The sequence below is a fragment of the Ammospiza nelsoni genome, chromosome 4 (genome assembly GCF_027579445.1).
Source record: "Ammospiza nelsoni isolate bAmmNel1 chromosome 4, bAmmNel1.pri, whole genome shotgun sequence".
Lineage (NCBI taxonomy): Eukaryota > Metazoa > Chordata > Aves > Passeriformes > Passerellidae > Ammospiza > Ammospiza nelsoni.
The window spans coordinates 41961855-41984560 of record NC_080636.1 but is presented as its reverse complement, the minus strand read 5'-3'; positions in this window follow the sequence as shown (position 1 = coordinate 41984560).

Below are 22706 nucleotides of genomic sequence, written 5' to 3'. Positions count from 1 at the left end.
GTTCATGGTAAAGTTTGTCTTTCAGGGCCCCTAGGTTTTATTTATTTTTTATTTCAAGTAGGTGCAAACTGGCTGAAGGAAAATTGCATGTAACGCTACTGAGGGAGAGCCTTGTGTTACATTTGGTAGAAAAAAAACGTGACCTAGCAGTAAAAATATGACTGGAAACACAGAGACTTGAATTATAAACTTCATTTCTCACCTGACTGGGCAAGTCATGTTAAATCCTATGAGTTCCAAGTGAAAACATTTTCTCATTGCTCATCAGTGCCTACAGTCCTCCAAGATTCCCATAAAAGACATTGTGCAAGCTACAAAGGTCACCCAGTCACATGTTTTTTTCTATAATTACCCTGCTGGCTTAACTGATTCTCCTATATGATGTAACTGTGGGCAAAAAACTTCCTGCACTGCTGAGACATGTTAACAGTTCTCCACACTCAACCTCTCGCCTTCAAATTGGAGGTGAGTTTGCTTTTCCATTATACACCACACCAGGTATTCTCTGAGGCACACTTGGGATCAGAACTGCTTTGTTCAGCTTGCCTATTTGCTAAGTAGACTCAATGCATATACATCTTGATTCTGCAGCAAATTGAGCTCAGACACAATGAAAGCCATGCAAAGGCAGGAGGAAGAGTTACACACACCAGCATGAGCCATCTAATGACTGACAATAAAAAGCAGGTCTCCATTCCCACTAACCCATGTTCTCCTAATTTCTCCAGCTGATGAAGAAAACCTGAGTTGCTGGTGAGAGCCCTGGTGAAGGGTCTGGAGCACAAGTCTGATGAGAAGCAGCTGAGAAAACTGAGGTTGCTTGTTCTAGAAAAAGGAAACTCATGGGGGACCTAATGGCTCTCTACAGCTTCAAAAAGGAGATCATCGCTAGGTGGAGGTTGGTATCTTCTGCCAGATAACAAGAAATAGGACAAAAGGAAATGGCCACAAGTTGTGCCAGGAAGGGTTTAGATTGGCTATTAGAGAAAATTTCTTCACCAAAAGGTGTTAAAGGGTTTAGATTGGCTATTAGGGAAAATTTCTTCAGCAAAAGGTGCTCCACCAAAAGGTGGAACAGGCTGCTCACTGAAGTGGTGGAATCACACCATCCCCACAAGTGTTCAAAAAATCTGGGGATGTGGCACTTAGGGACATGGATTAGAGGTGGACTTGCAGTGCTGGGTTAATGGCTGCACTCAATGATCTTAGAGGTCTCTTCCAACCTAAATAATTCTCTGACTCAGCTATAAATCAACAATATTTAATACCTTCATTAATGACATAGACAAAAGGACCAAGTGCACCCTCAGCAGGTGACAGCAAGCTGAGTGGTGCCGTTAAAAGACACTTCTGAAGGACAGAATGGCATGTGGACATGGGATGTGGACAAGCTCTGGGAAGTGAGCCCATGGGAATCTCATGAGGTTTAACAGCACCAAGTGCAAGGTGCTGCACCTGGGTCATGGCAGCCTCTGGTGTCAATCCAGGCTAGAGGATGAGCAGGTGAAGAGCAGCCCAGCCCAGACTTGGGGGTGCTGGTGGAGGAGAGGCTGGACATGCCCTGGCCATGGCACTCACAGCCCAGAGAGCCAAAAGTGTCCTGGGCTGCATCCAGAGGAGGATTCTGCCCCTCTGCTCTGCTGGGAGCCTACCTGCAGGGCTGCATCCAGCTCTGGGCTCCCAGCACAGCAAGGACATGGAGCTGTTGGAGTGACTCCAGAGGAGCCCCCCAAGTTAATTAGAGGGATGGAGCACCTCTCCTTTGAGGAAAGGTGAGGGAACTGTGTTTGTTCAACCTGGTAAAAAAAAAAAAGAAAAGAGTAGGATGGCCTGGTTGCAGCTTTCAGGTATGTGAAGGGAGCCTACAAGATGAAGAGAGACTGTTTACAGTAGCATGTAGTCACAGGACAAAGGGAATAAGCTTCAAATTGAAAGAGAGTAGGTTTAGGTTAGATAGCAGATTTTTAATTAGATAAAGTTCTTTGCTGTGAGGGACGTGAAGGACAGACACAGTTTGCCCAAAGAAGCTGTGGATGCTTTGTTCCTGGAAGTGTTCAAAGCCAGGCTGGATGGAACTCTGAGCAAGCTGGTCTAGTGAAAGGCGTCCCTGCCAACAGCAAGGAGTTGGAAGTAGATGATACCAAAGTAGTGACAAATTCTGTTTTCCAAAGACAAGGAAAAGGAAAGTATAATAAACGTCTTCTTTTTTTTTTTTTTTTTCCTCAGAAACCCTTTTGCTCAATCCTCTCCAGTTTTTCTTGAATATTCATTTATGACTTGGTCAAACACTGAGTGAGTTTGCTAAGCTTTACTCATCTGATCACAAAGAAAACTACAGACATTGAAAAATACCTTGATATGTATCTAAGCTCAGACAAACTTTAGGTCTAAATAAAAACATGCAACTACACCTCATCAAAACCCTCTCCTTCATTTTTCTGTAACTTTTATATTATGTTTTAGGGAAGAGAAAACTGCCACAAGCTGCCATTTCCAAGGATGAAAAGGCAAACTGGTTTAAATACATTCAATAATTTAGCAACAAAGTCTCAAATAAAATGAAGAATTTCTACTAGCTCCTATCCCCGGACAGTGCATCTACCAGCTGATTCTGTTTTGTTTAGAAGAAAGAAAGCTTTTTATGTTATAGCCAATTCTAATTAAACTTTGAAAAATTAACTTTAATGCATAGACTGGGAAGCTGATAAAGATAATTGGCACTTTAGTCCCACGTGATCACAGCTCCAATCATTTACAGCTGATTCGTTCTCTTGATTTGCACTCTGCTTCACTGCTCCTCTCAGCATGTCCTACCATGCACAGAGAAGACCAGCATGGGGTCCTGGATTCTAAGATAAAATCAAAATTTAATAACGAACATTTAAACACAACATAGCAATATTAATATGTTACCTTACCTTCATGTAACTTATGTCCCTACAGATGGTTTCTTCACAGCCCTCTAAACTTTCCTAATCCCCTCCTTCACACATCAATCTTTCCACTCTGTTTGTCATGTAGATGCTCTAGGACAAAAGCTCTACAATTTTAGTACATCTTTCTTCAGAACTGAGTGAATTAGGTTGGACAATAAATGTCATATGAAAACAAAATGAGTTCTGCAAAGTGACAGGATAGCAGTCCTAGACTTACAGCCCACTTTGTGCAAGTCATCATCTTATTAAACCTTATTATTGCTGCTCACTGGTCAAGGAATTTAAATAACATGTATTAACACAACCTCAGTCAGTTTTATCTTAGGCATGTAGGAACATATTTTAAATTCTGTGGATTGGAGCTGCAGATCATCCACCACATTACTCTTTGAAGAGCTGGCTGCATCGTCAGACAGCAGTACAATGAAGCAACAAAAGATGAAGCTTTGCGGGGATCCAGAGCTACTGCAAACAACAAAAGGAGTTCATTTAGCTACTGATTGATCCCCCTCTGCTACCTGTAATTATTTCATCTCCTTACCAGCTTACTCCAGTTAAAATGCTTCTTATTTTATGCTTTTGAACACATTTTCAGGAGGGTAAGGAAAGGACAACTTTGGGAAATTACAAGATCTTTGTTTTGCATGGCAGAATTATGACAGCATGAATTTGCATATAGCTTACTTTTTTGCAGAGAAATTTAATTCTTCTGCAGAGGTTTATATGCCTTAGGAATTCAGAGACTAGATTTGTTTGGCTTTGTGCAACACTCACCATCTGGCTTCTTGTGTCCCTTTCACAGGAAAGTTTACTTTCCTGTCAATTCTGTGTATTTGAGATGGTTTTAATCTTTCTTTAGAGATCCTAGAAATGGCTCCACAGAGTCTGGCATGTAGCGGCATTTAGAGAACTTTGCTGAGTGAAAATTAGTCATTTATTGTGTTGTGTGCCAGCTGTACTTTTGCCTGTTGGGTCTGTTTTCCTCACTGCAGAGAGGCCGTTGAATAAAAGAACACAAGCATGAAAAAACCCTCTATTCACACAATCTGGGCTGTGCATGGATGCCACTGGCATCTCACTTTCTACTTGGTATTAAAAGGATAAGGTGTCTTCAAAACACAGAGTTGCTAAGGTGTCATTGGCTTTTTGGCCAGTATATCCACAAATACACAAAAAAAAAAAAAATCCCTGAATTTGAAAAGATGGCAACTACTTATCTAGCTTGGAGTCCATCCCATCAGAGTGGGAAATATTTTCCCGCATATGGCTGTTCATCCACATCAAAATCCACAGTTTCCACCCAAAGGGAGCAATTTTCTGTTCTCCTTTTTTAAGCAAATCTCTCTTCCTACTTTCTCAATCTTTCCTTGAACACCCTTCCCCATTGCCTATCTTACTCTATGCTTCCCCCAAGTCCACTTGGAAATGGGAAATTTTCCTTTTACTTCACTGCAAAAATAAAAGAAGAAAAGGAAGAAAGAAGATGGAACATTAAAAAAAAAAGCAGAGAAGATTGTTAGAATTGCAACTGTCTTAGGACAGTTAAGATGTAGAGAAGTCAGTGTTCCAAACCTACTCACAAGGAGAGGAAAGTGCAATACTGCCAGATGGAGCAGTGTCCATATCCATGTCTTACATCCAGCAGATGCAGGTCTCAGCTTCCCTCCACTGCCTTGAAAATTATCCTTTGTCTTCCACTGAAAAATGAAAGACATCTTATGTGGGAAAAAAACCCCACAAAACACAAGCAAACACACAAAATTGAATAAACAAAAAAAAAAAAAGGTGGCACAGAAATCCTGTAAAATGCTGACACTACCTGCAATTTTTGGAGTATATTTCTCTGTAACTCAGGAGAGGCATTACAATTACTTGCAGAGAGCTCTCCATTGTATAGAAGAGAGTGGCAGGAGATGACAAAGCCCTGGCAGAGCCATGTCTCTTACAGAAATCTCTAAACAAGCTATCTAACTAACCTGGCAAAGAATAGTTTTCTGCTTGGACAGTGTGGTTGTTGTTTCCTTTAGATTTCAGACCTAGGTTTATATACCTTCTGTATAAATACTTACACTGTCTTTATTAGACTGAGGGAAATCTGGCTCTGAACTTCTGTGGGTTCATTTCTTTATTCCACTTCAGCGTTTTGAAAAGACACTGCCCCTGGATTTGTCTGGAGAATACAGGCAGTAAAATAATTCAAGTGCTGTACCCCTGAGTTGAAGATAATATGCTTCAATAGACATAATATGCTTCTGTTCCTGTACCCCACATTGAACCCTTCTAGGGGCTGAGATGGGGCTCTGTGGCACCTGGACCTCAGACAGCTATTCTGTGTACCAAATTTCTGTATTTAGTCCGGACTAGGTAGTGTGAGGTTAATGGTCAGGCTTGATCTTTTCCAGCCTTAATGATTCTACGATTTTTCTCTGCTACTTAAGTGACATTATGGGAACAGCCTAATCTACTGACTAATGAGCTGTCTACTGAAATGGGAGTTAAAATACAAAAAAGTTTAAATTAATCTTTTCTATTTTTCAATCTAGTTTCCCAAGATGCTTAAACTGGATTCACAAACACAGGAACAACTCTCCAGACGCAACAGTTTGCCTTTCTCAATTCAGCCAGTCCCCCCACTGTTAATCCCAGCCCAGGATCTGACACTCAAAAGATAAGTAAGAAAAGTTTATCCTCACATCATCCATGCAGTTTGACTAGATGATTGTTGTATGACCCTCTCAAATTGAACTACTCTATATCTGGATTTCCAGCTAAAATAACAATTTTTTCATATACTACAGATCTTGGAAGAATAATAATGTGAATTGTAATGGTCTGTGAACACCTTACCATACATTCCAGCTCAACATAGGGGACTAACATTAACCAAATATGATTTAAAATCTTGGATCTGGGGTCCCAAAAAGAGTTTGATAATGTCTCTGTCCAGGAACAAAGAATATATATGCCAATAGCTGGGCACTCCAAATATCTCCTTGTTTCTTTGAGCTCTGCATTTAAGACAGAGTAACATTTAATTTTAACAAAGTCCTTTAATACCTGAACACAAGAGGTTGAGGAGAGAAGGCAAAAAGAGAAGCGAATTAGACTACAAGCACCACTTGAGTTAAACCTCGATATTTTAAACAATGTCTGATGTTATTAAACCTCGACACACTTTTTTATTTTATAAGCAGTGAAAGTATCTTTGATCTTTCTACACAGCCACAAGAGAAAAATAATAACAAGGAACCATATCTGGTTTCTTCTTTTCATATATATAAAACATAATGCAATATTATGAGTGTTTTAGTCTGGTAATATAAAACACATTAAAAACCTGAGGAAAAATTAAATGTTTATAAAGCTTTTTTCCAAGCTAAATGGCAATGTTCATTTCTATCATAAAATCTGCTTGAGGATTCCTAAGGAACTTCAAATGTATCCCAATAGACAGGTTTGTACTAAAAAACATGTAAGAAGCAAGAACACTTTATCATCTCAGTGTTCTCCAAAATACAGGGTTTATCCCAGATCAGTGCTTAATGGAATGGACCCAAACTCTAGTATGCTGTAACTACACAACCCAGTTAGGATACAAACCTCTCTGTCAACTGCACAAGTTATCCTTGCAGTAAAGACTGTAAAAATGAGAATAAATATAAGCATTCTTATATTTATATAATGTAAGTACATTGTACTTACATTATATAATTATGTAATACAATATAAGTACATTGTATGTTTCACAGGTGGGAAAATACTGTAACAAAATCATCAGAAGATACATAATTTCTTCTAGATAGAAAGCCTCCATTTTTGCATTGCTCCTCATTCTACAGGATGCCACATTCAATAAATGGACTCTGAAAGCCGGCTGCAGTCATACCACAAATTTTTTCTTTAAAAGTTATTTCAAACCTGCTATTAGTTCAAGGTTGGTAATAATGGCTTATTATCCTTACATGAACATCCTCAGTTACTTCATTCCTTATTCAGTGAGACACCAAGGAAGCTACCAGAGCAGTGGAGATTACTGTCATACACAGCATAAAGTGATCTATGGTGCACAAAGGACACAAAACCCCTCTGCAGCTATTCTGGCATCACCTCTGGAGCAAGCCAGCAGATGGAAAGTGTGGAGGTCTCCTCCTTGGTAAGCCAGCTGCTGCACCACCACTGCAAGTCCTCTAATCAGATTTTGTTCCGACTCTTTCCAGGATGGCTGAGTCGTGTCAGCAAGCGTTCAGAAAATGCTGACATGGAGCATTCTGCTGTCAATTTGGTGCTCTCAGTTTAACAGCCTTTCTGTAACCCATGTAGCTTCTTCCAGAATGCAGGAAAAAAAAGCTCTTAGAAATAACCACTAACCTTGAAAATGAGCTTGTTATGTTTTAAAACCACGTAAGAACCTGTGAAGCTGGGAACAGGCATACAAGCTCTTAATTATTTGGGTCTTGCATACCTTTGAAGATGGAGATGAGTCAGTATCTTCTTGATACATTAAGGAACAACATATAAATGTAGATGTTCTTTATACATGTCCTGGTTTAAAAGACATATATCTGCCAGGGAAGGGGGAAACCTCTGGAATAGAAAGATGACCTTCACTATCCAAAATACAATAACTCTTCCAGGCAAAAATATGGGAAAACGAATCCCACCTCATTACTAGTATATATATATAAAAGGAAGGAAGGAAGTGGCGGAAGGAAGTGGCGGAAGGAAGTGGCGGAAGGAAGTGGCGGAAGGAAGTGGCGGAAGGAAGTGGCGGAAGGAAGTGGCGGAAGGAAGGAAGGAAGGAAGGAAGGAAGGAAGGAAGGAAGGAAGGAAGGAAGGAAGGAAGGAAGGAAGGAAGGAAGGAAGGAAGGAAGGAAGGAAGGAAGGAAGGAAGGAAGGAAGGAAGGAAGGAAGGAAGGAAGGAAGGAAGGAAGGAAGGAAGGAAGGAAGGAAGGAAGGAAGGAAGGAAGGAAGGAAGGAAGGAAGGAAGGAAGGAAGGAAGGAAGGAAGGAAGGAAGGAAGGAAGTGGCGGAAGGAAGGAAGTGGCGGAAGGAAGTGGCGGAAGGAAGTGGCGGAAGGAAGTGGCGGAAGGAAGTGGCGGAAGGAAGTGGCGGAAGGAAGTGGCGGAAGGAAGTGGCGGAAGGAAGTGGCGGAAGGAAGGAAGGAAGGAAGGAAGGAAGGAAGGAAGGAAGGAAGGAAGGAAGGAAGGAAGGAAGGAAGGAAGGAAGGAAGGAAGGAAGGAAGGAAGGAAGGAAGTGGCGGAAGGAAGTGGCGGAAGGAAGTGGCGGAAGGAAGTGGCGGAAGGAAGTGGCGGAAGGAAGTGGCGGAAGGAAGTGGCGGAAGGAAGGAAGGAAGTGGCGGAAGGAAGGAAGTGGCGGAAGGAAGGAAGTGGCGGAAGGAAGGAAGGAAGGAAGGAAGGAAGGAAGGAAGGAAGGAAGGAAGGAAGGAAGGAAGGAAGGAAGGAAGGAAGGAAGGAAGGAAGGAAGGAAGGAAGGAAGGAAGGAAGGAAGGAAGGAAGGAAGGAAGGAAGGAAGTGGCGGAAGGAAGTGGCGGAAGGAAGTGGCGGAAGGAAGGAAGTGGCGGAAGGAAGGAAGGAAGGAAGGAAGGAAGGAAGGAAGTGGCGGAAGGAAGGAAGGAAGTGGCGGAAGGAAGTGGCGGAAGGAAGTGGCGGAAGGAAGGAAGTGGCGGAAGGAAGGAAGTGGCGGAAGGAAGTGGCGGAAGGAAGTGGCGGAAGGAAGTGGCGGAAGGAAGTGGCGGAAGGAAGGAAGGAAGTGGCGGAAGGAAGGAAGTGGCGGAAGGAAGGAAGTGGCGGAAGGAAGGAAGGAAGGAAGGAAGGAAGGAAGGAAGTGGCGGAAGGAAGGAAGGAAGGAAGGAAGTGGCGGAAGGAAGGAAGTGGCGGAAGGAAGGAAGGAAGTGGCGGAAGGAAGGAAGTGGCGGAAGGAAGTGGCGGAAGGAAGTGGCGGAAGGAAGGAAGTGGCGGAAGGAAGTGGCGGAAGGAAGTGGCGGAAGGAAGTGGCGGAAGGAAGTGGCGGAAGGAAGGAAGTGGCGGAAGGAAGGAAGTGGCGGAAGGAAGGAAGTGGCGGAAGGAAGGAAGGAAGGAAGGAAGGAAGTGGCGGAAGGAAGGAAGGAAGGAAGTGGCGGAAGGAAGGAAGTGGCGGAAGGAAGGAAGTGGCGGAAGGAAGTGGGGGAAGGAAGTGGCGGAAGGAAGTGGCGGAAGGAAGTGGCGGAAGGAAGTGGCGGAAGGAAGTGGCGGAAGGAAGGAAGGAAGTGGCGGAAGGAAGTGGCGGAAGGAAGTGGCGGAAGGAAGGAAGTGGCGGAAGGAAGTGGCGGAAGGAAGTGGCGGAAGGAAGTGGCGGAAGGAAGTGGCGGAAGGAAGGAAGGAAGTGGCGGAAGGAAGTGGCGGAAGGAAGTGGCGGAAGGAAGTGGCGGAAGGAAGGAAGGAAGGAAGGAAGGAAGGAAGGAAGGAAGGAAGGAAGGAAGGAAGGAAGGAAGGAAGGAAGGAAGGAAGGAAGGAAGGAAGGAAGGAAGGAAGGAAGGAAGGAAGGAAGGAAGGAAGGAAGTGGCGGAAGGAAGTGGCGGAAGGAAGTGGCGGAAGGAAGTGGCGGAAGGAAGGAAGGAAGGAAGGAAGGAAGGAAGGAAGGAAGGAAGGAAGGAAGGAAGGAAGGAAGGAAGGAAGGAAGGAAGGAAGGAAGGAAGGAAGGAAGGAAGGAAGGAAGGAAGGAAGGAAGGAAGGAAGGAAGTGGCGGAAGTGGCGGAAGGAAGTGGCGGAAGGAAGTGGCGGAAGGAAGGAAGTGGCGGAAGGAAGGAAGTGGCGGAAGGAAGGAAGGAAGGAAGGAAGGAAGGAAGGAAGTGGCGGAAGGAAGTGGCGGAAGGAAGTGGCGGAAGGAAGGAAGGAAGGAAGGAAGGAAGGAAGGAAGGAAGGAAGGAAGGAAGGAAGGAAGGAAGGAAGGAAGGAAGGAAGGAAGGAAGGAAGGAAGGAAGGAAGGAAGGAAGGAAGGAAGGAAGGAAGGAAGGAAGGAAGGAAGGAAGGAAGGAAGTGGCGGAAGGAAGTGGCGGAAGGAAGGAAGGAAGTGGCGGAAGGAAGGAAGGAAGTGGCGGAAGGAAGTGGCGGAAGGAAGGAAGGAAGGAAGGAAGGAAGGAAGGAAGGAAGGAAGGAAGGAAGGAAGGAAGGAAGGAAGGAAGGAAGGAAGGAAGGAAGGAAGGAAGGAAGGAAGGAAGGAAGTGGCGGAAGGAAGGAAGTGGCGGAAGGAAGTGGCGGAAGGAAGTGGCGGAAGGAAGGAAGTGGCGGAAGGAAGTGGCGGAAGGAAGTGGCGGAAGGAAGGAAGGAAGTGGCGGAAGGAAGTGGCGGAAGGAAGTGGCGGAAGGAAGTGGCGGAAGGAAGGAAGGAAGTGGCGGAAGGAAGTGGCGGAAGGAAGTGGCGGAAGGAAGTGGCGGAAGGAAGGAAGTGGCGGAAGGAAGGAAGGAAGGAAGGAAGGAAGGAAGGAAGGAAGGAAGGAAGGAAGGAAGGAAGGAAGGAAGGAAGTGGCGGAAGGAAGTGGCGGAAGGAAGTGGCGGAAGGAAGGAAGGAAGTGGCGGAAGGAAGGAAGTGGCGGAAGGAAGGAAGTGGCGGAAGGAAGTGGCGGAAGGAAGTGGCGGAAGGAAGTGGCGGAAGGAAGTGGCGGAAGGAAGTGGCGGAAGGAAGTGGCGGAAGGAAGTGGCGGAAGGAAGTGGCGGAAGGAAGGAAGGAAGGAAGGAAGGAAGGAAGGAAGTGGCGGAAGGAAGTGGCGGAAGGAAGTGGCGGAAGGAAGAGGAAGGAAGGAAGGAAGGAAGTGGCGGAAGGAAGTGGCGGAAGGAAGTGGCGGAAGGAAGTGGCGGAAGGAAGTGGCGGAAGGAAGGAAGGAAGTGGCGGAAGGAAGGAAGGAAGGAAGTGGCGGAAGGAAGGAAGGAAGGAAGGAAGGAAGGAAGGAAGGAAGGAAGGAAGGAAGGAAGGAAGGAAGGAAGGAAGGAAGGAAGGAAGGAAGGAAGGAAGGAAGGAAGGAAGGAAGGAAGGAAGGAAGGAAGGAAGGAAGGAAGGAAGGAAGGAAGGAAGGAAGGAAGGAAGGAAGGAAGGAAGTGGCGGAAGGAAGGAAGGAAGTGGCGGAAGGAAGGAAGGAAGGAAGGAAGTGGCGGAAGGAAGGAAGTGGCGGAAGGAAGGAAGTGGCGGAAGGAAGGAAGTGGCGGAAGGAAGTGGCGGAAGGAAGTGGCGGAAGGAAGTGGCGGAAGGAAGTGGCGGAAGGAAGGAAGGAAGGAAGGAAGGAAGGAAGGAAGGAAGGAAGGAAGTGGCGGAAGGAAGGAAGTGGCGGAAGGAAGTGGCGGAAGGAAGTGGCGGAAGGAAGTGGCGGAAGGAAGTGGCGGAAGGAAGTGGCGGAAGGAAGGAAGTGGCGGAAGGAAGTGGCGGAAGGAAGGAAGGAAGTGGCGGAAGGAAGGAAGGAAGGAAGGAAGGAAGGAAGGAAGGAAGGAAGGAAGGAAGGAAGGAAGGAAGGAAGGAAGGAAGGAAGGAAGGAAGGAAGTGGCGGAAGGAAGTGGCGGAAGGAAGTGGCGGAAGGAAGGAAGGAAGTGGCGGAAGGAAGGAAGTGGCGGAAGGAAGGAAGTGGCGGAAGGAAGGAAGTGGCGGAAGGAAGGAAGGAAGTGGCGGAAGGAAGTGGCGGAAGGAAGTGGCGGAAGGAAGTGGCGGAAGGAAGTGGCGGAAGGAAGTGGCGGAAGGAAGTGGCGGAAGGAAGTGGCGGAAGGAAGTGGCGGAAGGAAGGAAGGAAGGAAGGAAGGAAGGAAGGAAGGAAGGAAGGAAGGAAGGAAGTGGAGGAAGTGGCGGAAGGAAGTGGCGGAAGGAAGTGGCGGAAGGAAGTGGCGGAAGGAAGGAAGGAAGGAAGGAAGGAAGGAAGGAAGGAAGGAAGGAAGGAAGGAAGGAAGGAAGTGGTGGAAGGAAGGAAGGAAGGAAGGAAGGAAGGAAGGAAGGAAGGAAGGAAGGAAGGAAGGAAGGAAGGAAGGAAGGAAGGAAGGAAGGAAGGAAGGAAGGAAGGAAGGAAGGAAGGAAGGAAGGAAGGAAGGAAGGAAGGAAGGAAGGAAGGAAGGAAGGAAGGAAGGAAGGAAGGAAGGAAGGAAGGAAGGAAGGAAGGAAGGAAGGAAGGAAGGAAGGAAGGAAGGAAGGAAGTGGCGGAAGGAAGGAAGTGGCGGAAGGAAGGAAGTGGCGGAAGGAAGGAAGTGGCGGAAGGAAGGAAGGAAGTGGCGGAAGGAAGGAAGGAAGTGGCGGAAGGAAGGAAGTGGCGGAAGGAAGGAAGTGGCGGAAGGAAGGAAGTGGCGGAAGGAAGTGGCGGAAGGAAGTGGCGGAAGGAAGTGGCGGAAGGAAGGAAGGAAGGAAGGAAGTGGCGGAAGGAAGGAAGGAAGGAAGTGGCGGAAGGAAGGAAGTGGCGGAAGGAAGGAAGTGGCGGAAGGAAGGAAGTGGCGGAAGGAAGGAAGGGAGGAAGGAAGGGAGGGAGGGAGGGAGGGAGGGAGGGAGGGAGGGAGGGAGGGAGGGAGGGAGGGAGGGAGGAAGGAAGGAAGGAAGGAAGGAAGGAAGGAAGGAAGTGGTGGAAGGAAGGAAGGAAGGAAGGAAGGAAGGAAGGAAGGAAGGAAGGAAGGAAGGAAGGAAGGAAGGAAGGAAGGAAGGAAGGAAGGAAGGAAGGAAGGAAGGAAGGAAGGAAGGAAGGAAGGAAGGAAGGAAGGAAGGAAGGAAGGAAGGAAGGAAGGAAGGAAGGAAGGAAGGAAGGAAGGAAGGAAGGAAGGAAGGAAGGAAGGAAGGAAGGAAGGAAGGAAGGAAGGAAGGAAGGAAGGAAGGAAGGAAGGAAGTGGCGGAAGGAAGGAAGGAAGGAAGTGGCGGAAGGAAGGAAGTGGCGGAAGGAAGGAAGTGGCGGAAGGAAGGAAGGAAGGAAGGAAGGGAGGGAGGGAGGGAGGGAGGGAGGGAGGGAGGGAGGGAGGGAGGGAGGGAGGGAGGGAGGGAGGAAGGAAGGAAGGAAGGAAGGAAGGAAGGAAGGAAGGAAGGAAGGAAGGAAGGGAGGGAGGGAGGGAGGGAGGGAGGGAGGGAGGGAGGGAGGGAGGGAGGGAGGGAGGGAGGAAGGAAGGAAGGAAGGAAGGAAGGAAGGAAGGAAGGAAGGAAGGAAGGAAGGAAGGAAGGAAGGAAGGAAGGAAGGAAGGAAGGAAGGAAGGAAGGAAGGAAGGAAGGAAGGAAGGAAGGAAGGAAGGAAGGAAGGAAGGAAGGAAGGAAGGAAGGAAGGAAGGAAGGAAGGAAGGAAGGAAGGAAGGAAGGAAGGAAGGAAGGAAGGAAGGAAGGAAGGAAGGAAGGAAGGAAGGAAGGAAGGAAGGAAGGAAGGAAGGAAGGAAGGAAGGAAGGAAGGAAGGAAGTGGCGGAAGGAAGGAAGGAAGGAAGGAAGGAAGGAAGTGGCGGAAGGAAGTGGCGGAAGGAAGGAAGGAAGTGGCGGAAGGAAGTGGCGGAAGGAAGTGGCGGAAGGAAGTGGCGGAAGGAAGGAAGGAAGGAAGGAAGGAAGGAAGGAAGGAAGGAAGGAAGGAAGGAAGGAAGGAAGGAAGGAAGGAAGGAAGGAAGGAAGGAAGGAAGGAAGGAAGGAAGGAAGGAAGGAAGGAAGGAAGGAAGGAAGGAAGGAAGGAAGGAAGGAAGGAAGGAAGGAAGGAAGGAAGGAAGGAAGGAAGGAAGGAAGGCCTGTTTTTATGAAATCGTACATTTCATACTCTTTTAGATAATTATAAATGGTAATGCCCTAATAATCCCCCACCTTACTTTTTTCTTAGGAATAGTTACCTAGTCTCTGTCATTCTATTTTTCAGTTAACTAGTTAAGAGGAGTACCGTTTGTCCTTTTCATATTGCTTAATCTGGAAAAAGTAAGAAAGGGAAAAAATATTTCCAGTGTATATAGTGAGAAAACTAGTGTGAGAAACTGTCATTTTATGTTTATGCTTTTTTCTTCAGAGGTATGTTCCTTCCCTCCTGACACAGGATGCTATTGATGTTACATGTGATTCACAACCTCTGAAAGGTGCTGCAGGGTTTAAATGTTCTTATCAATATATGGTTTTATCTCTAATCCTTGGAGTTTTACTACCTCCAGAATAATATTTTAACAAACAAACGCACATGTTATCATCTAAATCACAGCAATATCAATGAACAAAAGGATATGCCACTTCTGCCAGGAGGAAGAGCTAAAAACATTTCAGTAAAGTAAAATACTTCATTTTGTTCAAACCAGAAAAAGCCTTACAATAAAGACAGGTTTCATTGAAGAAAAAAAAATGTTCCTGGCACACATCTTTCAATACAGAGAGCCTGTGGGTTACTTTCCCCTGCATTTGCTATACTGTTCAGACTATATGTGCTGGAGCACAGACTTTTCAGCTACCACCTCTATTTGGATGTAATATGCAGCAGTGAGAATTCTCATGCCATTCTCACTTTTCCCCCTCCTGCCATGGAACATGTTTCTTACTCTCAAAGTATCATTAATAGCAAGGATGGTTGATAATCTTCTGTCAAGCAGCCTCTGGGAATTAGGTGATACTGGTAAGGAGGGGGAGATGCAAAGAACTGTTTGTCTTCCACACTCACTTTGATGTAGGCTGATTCCCCTTAGGAAATGAAGGCTGCTGGACCATCTAATTGGAAAGTCTCTCCAAATATAAGATAGTATAATGCAGTTTAATATACTAGTAATGACTGGCAGCAAGTGAAATTAAGTTCTACCCAGTTGTCAGTCTGTGCTTGCCCCATGAGCAGCTCAATACAGAAGAACACTTCTGGCTGCTTTGACAGCATCTGCCCCATGAGATAGGATTCAAGAGGTCTTGCACCAATTGAAAATGCTTGGCCCTATAACTCAGGGCCCATTCCCTGCAGGAAGTAAGGAAAAACAGTCCCAAAGAACAGGCAAGACATGTTAAACAACACTTCATGAAACCAAAGTCTTTTGACTAGATTGTCTTGTTCACATTTACAAGCTGAAGTCTACTGAAAGTAAACAGCAAAACCAAATAATACTGGAAATAACCCTATTGCAAAGCACAGAAGTAGATTAATCTGTTTGTCATGAAAGTTGCATGGAAAAGCTCCTCATCCATTCCCAGTAAAGGAATGGGTGAGTTTGATCAATTTATTCATTTTCCTTGAATCATTTTTAAAAGTGCTGTAAAACCCTCACCAAGTCAATGCCGTTGGTTAACTATGTCTATGCAGACTTTAGGAGATAAAATTATTCCAGCAGCAATCTCTTTTTCTACTTTCTTGCTGCAAAACACATCAATAAATTGCAGACAGTTCACTGCAAGGCTAAGATGTAATGCTGTAAAACCTTCAATAAAGCTTCAGCACCAAATTTAGCTCCTGTGGTAGCCTGCATCACAAGGTCCTCCTGCAATGGCAAGAGATGGCTTAGCTGAACAGCAGCAGCAAATCAATTAAAAGTTGCAGTAAATAGCACAGTCCTTTGAAAGCTTTCACAGTACAAACATGATAATGCTCAATGTTAAATTTAGAAATGAGATACAAATAAATTACAACTGCATTTACAGTGCTTCAAGCTTTGCTTAATGAAAAAACTTTAACTGTCTAGAAAGTTCCAGCACACTGCAATTGAAACCCATTTTTGTGTAGATGCATGTAATACCAAGAGCAGAAGAGCCTCAAAACTGACTAGAGGCTTTGTGTACAGGATATAGTCAACCTAAATACACACATATCCTTCCTAGGTGGTTTTTCTGTGACAGGAAATTAGATTGCAGGCTTACCCATTTTAGATTAGCAGCTTCTCTTCAGATCCCATACCAACTACCAAGGATATCTCCAAGGCCACCACGTTGAACTTTATGTCACTTTAAAAGGATTTTAATGTGGAAGCTAATTTGTTATAATTGAGATCTCATAGCTGGGCTTCTAAAAGCCCCTTTCATCTAATGTCCACGCGTTAGAATTACACTCTGGCATTAACAACCAGAAAATTAAAAGTAGAAAAATTGGTAGAAAAGCAATTTTGTGGTGGGATCGTAAGCCATTGCCTTTTTTTTTTTATTTTGCAACAAACAGAGCTGATACATTTTTGAAGATTTTTCTGACCAAAACTTTATGCAACAGTGACACACTGTTGTAAGGGCATAAGCTTTCTTATCCTAGGAAAATATGTTAGACATGCTCAACTCATACCACTGTTCCCCTGCTACCCATACACATCCATACACGTCCTCTTCCTCAAAATGGTAGGAATTGTGCCTGTTGTTATCTTTTTTGTTTCTCAGACTCACATTTGGCGCCATTTCTGTAGTAACAGACTGCAGGTTTCCCCTTCCCCTGTGAGCTTTGTCCCACAGGTTTCCCAAGCACCTGAAAGGCTCCCACAAAGATCCCAAATCACCCCTCACTTCAAGGCCAACAAAGTCCTCAAAATGAACCACAGGGAGAAGAAAAGGACATCAGTACAAACAGCACTCGTGAGCCCCCAAATGCCAAAATATTTTACAGCCAACAAAATTGTGTCTGTCTTTGCATAAAGGCATTCCACAAACAGAAAAGGGAATGAACAGGTTGCAGTCTGCTTTGAATTTCATTTCTTGCAGAAACAGACACCAAAGCCTTATAAAATAGTAATTGAGCAAAAAGTTATTAAATGCTTTAGCTGAGAACATGAGTAGCCCTTGTATCCAGTGTACAATTTAGTATAAAGGACACCCAAATTACATCAAACCCTATGTATTCCATGCAGTCATATAATTTCTATACATAATGATTAAATTAATCATGTTAATATGTTGTTAATTCCCATTTTATCTAAATTGTATTATGAAAGCCACACTTCTGTGCCTCAATGCAAAATTATACAAGTAAATTTTTCTTTTTTTGCATTTCATTCTGGAAATAAATTGATATTCTACAATTAGGTGGCTTTAATGCAACACACATTTTCACATCTTTCAAGACTCATATAGTTTAAAGAGATTAGAGTTCTAGAGATAAACCTCTCACAGGCTGTCACAAATTACTAGCTTATCATGTTTTAGGACCCTCAAATTCATACCTACCACAAACACACTTTGAAACAAAAGCAATGCCTTCCTCTTTCCTTTACAACATCTAAACTGATGCTTCAAAACAATTTTGCTCTGTCGAAAAAGAAATCAAATAAATAAGTAGAAATGTGTAAGTCTTTCACTCATATCAGGACTGAATTAGTGAATTTGATGAATTGTTTGTAGCAGGACCTTTCACCCCCCTGACACAGCAAAATCTTATCTCCCCACCACACATGGCTAAAATTTAGACCAGAATGGTTTGTGATGTGATGAATTATCTCGGCTGAGAGAATCTCTTTAGCCAATAATACACATTTTGACTTGAACAGTGAGAAAAGAAAAACCTAAAATTAGTGACTACAGACACAACCATTTTTACAACTGCACGAAGACCACTATGATTTTCATGAAATCAGAAATCTTTAATACGCTCTGAGTGTGTAGTGAGCTCTCCCAATAAGAAAGATGTTCACGTTGGGTTCCTTCCTCAGGGGTTGAGAAAAATAAAGGAGATTGTCTGCACATTGCTATCATCCATTGGTGACATTGACTCCTAATCTATTTCTTTGCTAGCTGTAACATAAGGTAAGTCTATAATTCTGCACTGTAACTTTATCTACAAGTAGTGTTTATTTTTGTTTTATTCCTGAGTAGTAAGTCTGTTTAAGACTTATGTCTGTTTTCCTTAGTCTATTCAATAAATAATTAATGTTGTAATAGGCCTGATCAGTCATTATTAAGAATTTGTAAGTAAGAGTGGTTTTGAAATGCTGGCCACCTCAATAAAGCTTCTTTCTACTGCCAGAGGCCTGGGCAGAGGCAAGGATTTGTCCAAGCTCCCCCTCTCCATTCAAAAGAATTGTCACAATTTAGATATAAGTGCAGAAAATGTCTTTAGTGAGCAGTAAGAGGACTTGTGGAGTTTCCAGCTTCCCACTTCTTGTTCTGAAACTCCAGAGTCAGCAGAAAATTTCATGCTAAAACTCATGTTTGATTTTTATAGACAAAGGAGGAGACAGGACAAATGCTATTAGACAAGGTTACTCTTCTTTTCATCCACACTTCCTAAAAATTCCCTGAAAAATTATATTTTCCATATTATCCTAAAAAGTCAAGATCCCAACTCCTTTTGTAGGCATGTCAATCCAGACAGGCATACTATTTGAAGTCTTAAACATATGCCTGTTATCATTATCCCACATCTCTAAAACATTATGTCTATTTTGGTACACTAACAGTTTTAGGACTGCAAGAAATGTGGGATGACTTTTTGATAATATGTCATGTTTACAACTCTACATATTTTGAGTCATTTACCTAAGGGTCACACAGTCCACTTATCAAGAGTTTACTCCCAAAATATCCAGGGGACTTCAAATCTTGGCAGCCTCTATTTTTCCCACAACAGACAATTTTATGAACACCTGCATTGAAGACAAATATTCCACCATGTATCTATAGTATCTATAGACATATAACTGGCAATTCCTCCTCTGTTTGTTTTCTTTGATCAACACCACGGCCCATCCAGCATTAATTTGATCTTCTTGAAAATAGTACCTCAAACAAAAGGCTCCTAGAATCCACCTATACATTCTGGAGTAACCATATGTCTGCTTTTGCTTCTGGTTTTCCCCTTGTCAGCTGCTCAGTGTAGTAGTATTTTACTACCTGTTGCTACTCTCAGCAATGCTCAAAGCCCATAAGCACCAATTCTGCAGGAAGTAAAGCTACTTTAGGCACCTTATCCCATCTGTATTCTACAACCAGCCAAAATTTCAGAATTATTTGATGGCCTAGAGGTGGAATTTCTAATTATGAACTCCTTCATTAACCCAATTGAGATTTGGAGATTAGGTGTTGCAAAATTCAGCTTTTGTAGGGAAACTTGACTGCATCTATCACACACCAACTGCATGGCACAGCATCACAGCACGAGCACAACTGTTCAGACTTGTCAAAGGTGTGTGCCTTGCTCCCCCAAGAAGGATTTGAGCTGGAATCCAGTGCTCTTCCTCAGTCTAAGATTTCCTGAGCTCCTGGGATTTGCTGTCAAAGATAACAAGTCACAGGCAGCTGAAAACAAGAAAAAAAGGGGAAGTACACTTTTGCTTTTAGAAAAAAAATAGCATCAGGAGACTTAAATATTGGTTCCAACAAGTAACAATTACTAATTGCACATTAGTAATAAGTACCACAGTACAGGTATTGAACCACATAAAGAATGGGCGTTCAGAGCACTTCTTTTCTGACTGTCTTCTGATGGAGATCAATGCAATATACACACACTGCAGGAGTTTGATTGCATCCTTCATTTTGAGAGGTAAATGGTCAGGAGCAAATAATTTCTTGATTGACTGCATCTTGTCTTCACTTTTTCATTTATTAGAAAACGAGGGCAGTTGCTTGTTCCAGCCCCAGAGAAAATTATGCTGCCAAAAAGATACAAAAACTGTCTATAAGCAGCCTAAATCTTAGACTTCTTGGGCATTCTGCTCAAGTCAAAAGAAACAAGCAAAATACACTAAACTGCATTATCTGCTGCTTGGCATGTACAGCGATGAAATATTATCACTTCAGAACCCAATTTCTCGGGTCAGCTTTATCTAACTCTCCTATTATTTGCTTATACACTGGGTTCTATGTGCAGTGCTTGAGAATGAGAATGACTACTTTAAAATTATTTAATGTACAAGCATTATTAACAGTATCTGGAGGAAGTTAGTTTTGCTTTAAAAGACCAGTTAAGTGTGTGTTAGACTCTTTGGGGAATTTTGATCTTAACCCAGCAAAGCATCTTAAGAGGTTTAAGTCTCTCATATGCTTAAAAACAAATGTTTGCAAAGATGTTTTGCCTGGCTGGAGCTTGTAATAGCTCCACATATGCTTATAACTAATAATCTGTGGATAGTTTTCATTACTGGATTTTTGTAAAAGCTGCAGGAGGTTTTTTAGACTTGTCATAGTCAGTCATCAAAAAGTAAGGCAGCCCTTGCTAGTGACATTTAAGACTTTTTGGGTCTGGTAACAGCAGGTGTATAATGTTGGTTCAGCAGAATAACAGAAGTCCTGGTGTTGACCAGAATATCCAGCTACAGAAGGAGAGCCTCCTGGTTAAGGAGCCTGGTGCAGAATTAAAACTTCCAGGACATTCACTTAGTTGGCTGGTGGTCACTGGAGAGATTTATTCCATAACATTTTCTGCAGGTTTAACTCGAAGTGCTGCTTACAGCTGTCCTAAAACAGAAGCCCAGACAGAATCACAGGAATTGTTACACTTGGAAAATATGTCTGAGATCATGAAGTACAACCATTAAACCAGCACTGCCAAGTGCACTCCTAAGCCATAGTTTTAGTGACCTTAAGGGCCATATCCACACATTTTTTTGAAGGCTTCTAGGGCCAATGGTTCCAAAACTTCCCTACAGGACAAGTAGCACAGGGCCCTGTTTCTCTCAATGAGGGGGAGATGTCTGGGACAGACAGAGATTGTATCATTCCACCTATCCAAAACAAATTTTTACTTTTCTCATTTCATAAATATTTCAATTAAATAAGTATTAAGCTGACTGCTTTTTCTTCGAAAGCAAGACTAATGTGTCTCAAACCACCATGCTCAGAGAAGAAGAAAACCACAATGCCTGCAAATGTACATTCTGCAGCTGGAACTGGAACTGAAACACCTGAAGGAACATCTGCCCTCTACTTAAGCTGAGGCAGGATCCAGAGAGATGGGAAGCAAAGGATCTGGGCACAACTTTAGAAATTAGGAGCATGCCCAGGAGTCCCCAGAATTCCTAAATACCACTTGCTGGCATCTGGGCCACCACACCTTTGCTGCAGGAGGGAGCTGAAACTGGTAAAACCAGTGACATTGTGTCTGTCACTGCCACAGCATTTCTTCCTGATACACAGAAGTCACCCATTTGCAGTCCTGAGGAGCCTCCATCTTCTGAATCCATGCAAGACCTCAAGAAAAACCTTGAGGTGGTGCTGGGACCCATCATGTGGAAACCAAAAAGGCAAGACGGTGATGCTGTGATCATATTAAAACCAGAGGGGAAAGGTGTCCCCATGGCCAGGACAGGGACATCCACTCTGCTAGAGGCTTTTGTGTATGCTAAGTTTCTTCCACTATATCACAGAATTATTTATATATTCTGTTTACTAAAATTTAGGAGACAAAATGGAAAGAAGTCTTATTTCATACCTTCAAAGAGGAGCTCCTATAAGCTAACATCCTTACATAAGACTGTAGAAAACCACATTTCCTCCAAAATTATCACATTTAACAAATTATATTGTTTCATTACCTGTAGGGCAACCTTAGTGAAGTCAGTGTAAATCAGGCTTTCCACTCTTGGGTTTACCTGTAACACTCTACTCCCAGCTCAGGCACTCTGATCCTCTACAAATACCACAGAGGAAAACACACCAGTTCCGACAATTCAACATATCCCAAGAACATATTTTGTTGGCCTATTACTTTGATTTCTGGACATTACTTATAACAACTTACAATGATAGGAAATAATGAACATGTCTACATTCACCTTACACATCTAAGCAAAAATAGTGTTTTTCTGGCCACAATATGCAGGGGTTGTCCAAATGCAGTAAAAGGAGGTAGTGTCATTCTATACCTCACTCCCCAAAGTTCACTGAAAACCAGAGAAAAGTGCTGAGGTGATGATTTCCCCCTGGGGAATACAGGCATCTGTCAGGTCTGTGGAGCTTGCTTATCACAAACACAAAAAAAAAGCCATTCCATTTGTAGAGCCAAGACAGAAGTGCCAGGGTGGGATGGTGGGCATGTTCCAGAGCAGTATGTTAATTTTCAAGTGTTCTATCTTATGTAAACACTCACAAATCCAGGACAAGAATCATAATAAACATTCTCTGAATGAAAAACTCAACCATTAAAAACTTTGGATACGTGGGGAAAATCAATTTGATACACAAAGGACTTAAGTTATGTAGTCACACAAACACCTCCAAGGATTTGTTTAACCTTTCAGGTCTCATAGACCTTTCAGCAGAGGTCTAATCTCACATTAATATTAAATCTACTTGCTAGAGGTTGTTTTAAATGCTGTTTTAAAAACAGCTTCTAATGTCAACCAGGTAACGCTGTTCAGCTCTCTAAAAGAAAAAGCATCACAAAAATCAGTCAGTTCTGATCTCTCTCTTATTGACATGCAGAGAAAGAAACACTTGCTTATAATAATAGGACCTCCTTTTATGCAGAGATAGTGGAAGTTTTCAAAGTATAAATAATTCATAGTTTCCAACTCTGAGAATAAATTTGTTCTTTTCCTGTTTTACTTACCTTTAAGAAAGCAGGGAAAAGGAGACCTCTCTTTGCTTCTAAGCATATAAACATGCACACTGCTTCATTCTCCCACTGCAACAAAACCCTAAGATCAACAGACAAGCACTGAAAACCTTTTCCCACCAGGCAGAGACTCTGCCATCTAGATAGTTTTTCAAAAGATAGAGCCTCACTAGCAACAAACCACAAAGAAAGAGCCAGTGCACAGCTAGGGACCAGGCTCAGAATAATCTCACATGGGGACAACTCCACAGCAAGGCAGCAAATTATTTAAGCTTGATCACATCAGTGACTGGCGAATGATGGTTCTGACTCCATTCTTTTTAGTTTTATCTAAACCCTAAGGGGATGTGGGAATGTTGTTGTGCTTATTGTGCAGTT